Here is a 6,402-nt window from a genome sequence, read left to right as displayed (position 1 = left end):
TGAAGAGTAAATAAGTTAATATTTGCAAAACAAAGTGCTAAGTGCTATATAAAATAATTATATATAATATATATTAATTACATATTATATACCTAATAGTTTAGGTACATTATAAAACATACAGAAAATATCAGTAACAATGATTTAAAATGTGTGTGTTTTCTTTCTGCAATCTGCAAATTCTGTGCCCTCCATGGGCTGTGTGGACCCCTATTTGGAGACCATTCATTTACAGCTATACTGCATATGCGGTAGTCGCTAGCCATCATTAGCACATGTAGTTACAAGTAAAATTAAAAATTCAGTTCTTGAGTCACACTGACCACATTTCAAGTACTTAATAGCCACATGATTACTGGACAGTGCAGATATAAAGTATTTCATCATTGCAGAAAGTTCTATAGTACAACACTGATGAAGCTGAAAAAAACAGGGGACTCAGCCAGCTCATAGGTGGCTGCGTGGAGGAAGTGAGAAAAGGTGTATAAGTCTCTGACAGAGTACCTGAAACAGAGAGGAACTTGGAAATGTTAGTAAAATTTGACCTTAAATTAACCCAATCCTAAAAGCCTGAAAGGCAAAGAAAAATCTTGCTGTTGTCTTTGATTCTAATGGGTAAGTTTATCAAGGATACTGATTTGAGAAAACACAAAAGTTTGGCTAACTTTTACTTGAAAACAGAGCATTTAAGGGAAGATGGCAAATACCTGGATGTTAATTACTCCTGCTTTCTTTGTCTCTCCCACCCGCAGACCCTGGTCTTCTCCCAGTCATGCCATCTCAGTGGGATGATGGCATTGCCATTCACAAACCTGATGAGTCATCACTCTCATCCTGTCCGCCCCCCCTCCCCGTCTCCTCATCCAACCCATTTGCCTCCAAAATACTGTAGGACTGACCTCCAAAACACTCCCCCTCTCCTCTGTCCCATCTGCACAGGACCACACAGGATCGTGTCACTCCTCTGCAGAAACCCTTCTGTGGCTCCCCATTGAGGCCGCCATACACAGTTACTCAGGCTGTAGTAGAACAACTGTGTGGAAGAGTGCCTTTCACATTGGAGCATTGTAAAGTAATGTTTATTACAAATATTCTCTGAATTCTCTTATTACAAATATTACAAAAAATCTCCACTAGATTTTAGTGAAGTGTGTGATTCTAATAAAAGTATTTTACTGCAATTTTCCAATAAAATGGGAAAGTCTTGAAGAGTGGATGCCTTTCTCTAATTTGCCCAAAGGTGCCACATAGGGTAGGAACATTTCTATTTTACTCAGACACAAAAATGCCAGCTCATCACCAGGTCCCTTAAGCCCAGCGCAATCCAGCCTCTGCCATTCTCTCCACCTAAAAATGAGGCCAAGTTCACCAAGTTCCAGTCAAATGTATGGGTTGTTGTTTTGTTTTATTTTTTTTTAATATACCAAGCTCTCTTCTGCTATGGGTCCCACTGCTCTGGCCACTTCTCTGCGTAGGCAACTACAGGCCCACCCCTCCCTGACCTTCACAGAACTGTGGCCCGGTGTCTTCCTTCAGGCTTCTGTGTCCAAGAGAGTGCCTTTGTTATTCTCAGTCACAGCCCTGTGTGTTTCCCCCACTGCACTTACAGATCTCTCTGAAGGCTGTAAGCTCCCCAGGGGCAGGCAGCTCTCTGTCTTGCTGTCCTTTCCATCTGGAAGTCCTAATAGAACAGGAGTACGTGCCACTCGGCGTTACTGCCACCCCTTTCTACATTCTCCTCTGCACTGTGGAGAGAAAGCCTAGAACTCTGTTTTCCAGAGGACTTTTCCAGAATGGTTCCCGGCTAAATTCTGCCAATGGAGACACATATGTGAGATTTTAAAAAATGAAGAAAAGGAGAAATTGTTATTCTCCAGTATAACTTCCAACAGACAGCTGAGATCACAGGGCACTGTTTCCCTAGAGTTCTGGGTGTTAGACAAACCTGAAAAGATGAACATTCTATTTTTTAAAGGGGGTGGGAATATATTCATTAAAAGGGCAGTGAAAATTTCCCAGATTAAGAGATGTGAAAGAGACACGACACTAAGCGCAATACTTGACCCTGGACTGAATCCTGTATTGGGAGGGGTCAATGCAATAAGAGACATAATTGACAAAATCAGAATATGAAGAGAAAATAAGATAAAAGTGTTGTACCAACACTTAACTTTTATCAAAGTTAAATTTAATGTTCTGATTATACAAAAGAATACTTCTATTCTTGAACTATCCACACTAAAGTACATATTTAGGGTAAAGGACCATGATGTGTATAATTTAACCTCCAATGACTCAGAAAGAGATTTCATATATAACATATGTTATATATCTAAGAGAGAAAACACCTACATAAATGATAATGCAAATGGTGTGAATGTTAATAGGTAAATCTGAGTAAAGAGTATATGAGTGTTCTTGGTACTATTTCTACTCTTAAAAACTGTAAGTTTTGAATTATTTCAAAAAAAGTTTAAATATATATAAAAATAAGCACTAAATAAACTATCCTGAATAATGCAAAACAAACGATGTTGTCTTAAATATCCAGTCTCAAAAGAGGCCCAGATTGACAGCTATATGATTAAAAAAAATACATTTTATGCTTTTTTTCCTAAACATAAAGTGATTTTACATTTCTCGCAGAAGGCAAAATGTTCCTGTCTATGGGAAAACAACCTATAATACACACAGCATATCTTTCTAAAATAAACATTTAATTACAGACATTTGTGGCTTTGCTAAGCACTGTGTATCCTACAAACCAGTTTGGCACAATCACATTCACTGCAGATCCTGGGCTGCAGGAAATGGGAACAGATACTATGTACCTTATAAAAAATATATTATGTGAAGAAAATCATTTAAGTTATAGCCACAGCCCCCAAATTGCAGCATTGCTCACCTTTTGCTTTGAAGCAGGAAAGCCCTGAGACCCATGAAAATACAGTTCAATGCTATTTTATCAGAGAGCCTCATAATCACCAGCTGAGAAGATTATTTAGAAAAGTTTCCCAATTAACATAGAAGATTGCTTTTAAAATATCGCAAGACAGTAAACTGATCAGTAGTTGCCAGGTGTTAGGAGAGGAGGGAGAGATAAACAGGCAGAACACAGAGGATATTTAGGGCAGTGAAATTATTCTGTATGATACTAAATAATGGCTGAAACTCATAGAATGTACAACACCATGAGTGAACCCAATGCAAGCTATGGACTCTAGATCACATTGACACGTCAGTGTAGGTCCCTGGGTGGTAACAAATGCACTGCTCCGGAGAGGGTGTTGGTAGTGGGGGAAGCTGTGCACCTGTGGGGGCGAGGGGGCATAGGAGCTCTGTACTTTCCACTCAGTTTTGCCATGAACTTCAAACTTTTCTTAAAAAATAAAATGTATTCCAAAAAAATATTACATATGTCTCTTGGAGAGGTTGGGGTATTTCTTGAAAAGCTTTTGGGCAGACATTTTAACTCATTTCTTAAAAAATTTATTGTAAATCATATTTCTCAGGTGACCACTCTTCTAAACATTTCTCAAGCTATCTTACCTTAGAATCAAAAAATGATATTTAAGTTTGAACAGAGAGGCTTAGCCATATTTTCAAAAATTACATTTTTTAGCAGAAATCTGGTTTTGATCTTGGGGAGTTTAACACATAAACCTAGTATACATCAAGAATCTTGTGAATTTTCCCAACCATGGCTATAAATTGATCATGATTTATCTCACTCCAAACTAAGTTTATGTGTTTCTCACAAGAACGTAATGTATTTGTCATATTGGAAGCTAAAGGAACTAGTTTTGTGCTCATTATCTCTGTCTTATCCTAAACATAAGCCTGAAAATAAATTCCAGGGAGATGAGTGAATTACATATGAAATATGTAAACTTTTGTATAGAACAGCCATATAAAATATACTACCATATTAATTTTTATATTTGATAGGATTATCCATGACTCTTTTTCTTCTCTGTGAATTACTGTCTTCTATAATAAATATGTATTGTTTTATTTTTTTAGAAGGCACAATTATGGGTAAGTTTTTAAATGAAGTAGAAATCCTATTCAAGTGCTCATGCACAAAAGGACACAATGGCTGCTTTATCCTGTAGAAAGTTCCTGAATTATTTACACATAATCTTCCGTGCCGGGAGAGGGAAATTATACAGCCAATGCCTTACTCCTCAACACTAGCTACTGTTAAATGACAAATAAAACATAAACCTCAACAAGCAGTTATTGAAAAAGCTTATCTTCTATAAAACTAGTCGAAATAAGTATACAACCTGCAAAGTCAGAACACTGTATTAAGTTTTTTAGGTTGGTGCAAGATTAAATAAAATTCAACAGAAACTTTAAATCTAAATGTTATCAGAAGAATCTATTTTAGAAAGCAATATATTTTTCTAGAATACTGGTATAAATAGATCACCCATACTTTTATGTAAAGAGAAGAAATTTAAGCATGATTTAATCAAAGATGCATTTTTAAAATAAAACATTTATAGTGTAGAGCCAGACAGACCTTGGTTCAAATTCTAATTCTGTGATTTATTAGCTACATAACTTTGTGTAAATGGCTTAATTGTTCTGTGCCTCAATTTTCTTACTAGTAAAATTTGTAAAATGGAAAAAATGATCTCTACTCCCTAGAATTATAAAGATTAAAGATAATGGATGTAAAGCAAGTAAATATGAGTGAATAGTAAGTATCTGGCAAATAGCAGGTGCTCGATAAACAGTGGATGTGATGGTAATAGTTGTAGTCATAAATGTGGCTGCTGCTGAAATTATTAGTAAAATATAATGTTTTATCACTTACGTGAAAAGGCAGGAAATAGTAAATGACATCTTGCCACACCTGATTCACACATCCCTGGCCAGTCCTGACGAAGACCCTTCTTCCACATTTGTGCCTCTCTAATGACTCTCCATACACCTCAACTTGAGATAAACAAATAACATTCACAAGCAGGACAAACCTTGTGTAAACAAGCTGTCACTCAGCAGCAACCACCCGGTCGCACTCCTTACCCAGTGTCCCTCTGACTCTGAGCCTCCCCCAACACCCATCTGCAGCCCATCTGCAGGTTTCTACCCAAACCCTCCCACATATTTCTTCACTTCTTAGTTCAGGCTCAGCCACCAGGCCTGGTGGGCTCAAGGACAGGTGGGCATGGCCCGATTGAACAAGGTACCTAACCTGGAAGAGGGGCAAGGTGGGTGGACCAAGAGCACCTGCAGAAAAGGTCCAAACTTGCAGAGCAGTTGTCCTGCTCCACCTCAGCTGGGCCTCGGCACACGCAATCACTATTTATCGCATTATGACTCACACAGAAGGAAACCCAAAGTTGGAAATGAAACTGAGAGGCTGGCAAGGCAGCCAAAGCCCCCAAGAAACAGGGATTGGAGGCAAGAGACGTGGGCTTACAGCCAGAGACCGTAGGACTCAGTACAGAGGACTGTTTCTAAAGCTGAGGTCAAACTCCTAAGGATTGGAAATGACATGTTGATTTGGAAAACACTGAATAGCTTTTTGATAGTGGAAAGAAGTTTTTTCAGTGGAAAACACTGAGTAAGTTGTTTGACACGGAATCATGAAGGGCCTCTTCCTGCCATGCGGTACCTTCTTCCCACTTTCTCCAAGCACTGAACTGTTTTCCTATTGGTGTTCCAAATCATCTCCACTGTATCTTCACCTTAGTTTCTCCTAGCCTCTGCTCTCCTGCAGTAAGACTCCTGAAACACATGCTATCTTCCCAGAAATGGAGGGTGATGTATATGTACAGAAATATAAATATGTACATCAATGTATTTGAAAACTAAACTAATCCATGGAAATCTTTCATTTGGAGATAAGTTAGGGTGGAAAGAAAAGATAGTGTGAATTAGACCTTATTTATTTATATGTCAATTCACTCATTTATTCAGAAAAGTATCTATTGACTGCTATGTGCCAGGTATTGTTTTAAGAGGTGAGGATGGCATGGGGTATGTAGGGAAAACAGACAAGGACCATTCCTCATGGAGCCTACACTGTAGCAAGGGGAGAAAAGACAGATAATAAATAAGATAATTGCAGACTGTGATGGGCACAATGAAGGATACAGACATGGCAAGTACCATGACATCACTTAGGTGTGTATAGAGTACTTTAGCTTCATAATATTCATCAATCCCATAATCACTATTACTCTTCTTTGAGAGGGACAATCATGAGTCTCTTGCTCTCCTATAAATTACTATGCACATGAATCTTCAAGACAAGTGTCCTAGCCTAAAGTCACTACCAGCCCCTCCTACCACCACACTCTCAACCAGATTATTTCCCCTAAACTACTCTCCTATAAAAGTTTTGGAGGTACAGAAACTAAAAATGAAACTGCCTTTTGATCCAGC

The sequence above is a fragment of the Phyllostomus discolor genome, chromosome 7, assembly GCF_004126475.2.
Source record: "Phyllostomus discolor isolate MPI-MPIP mPhyDis1 chromosome 7, mPhyDis1.pri.v3, whole genome shotgun sequence".
Lineage (NCBI taxonomy): Eukaryota > Metazoa > Chordata > Mammalia > Chiroptera > Phyllostomidae > Phyllostomus > Phyllostomus discolor.
This window is presented reverse-complemented; position numbering follows the sequence as displayed.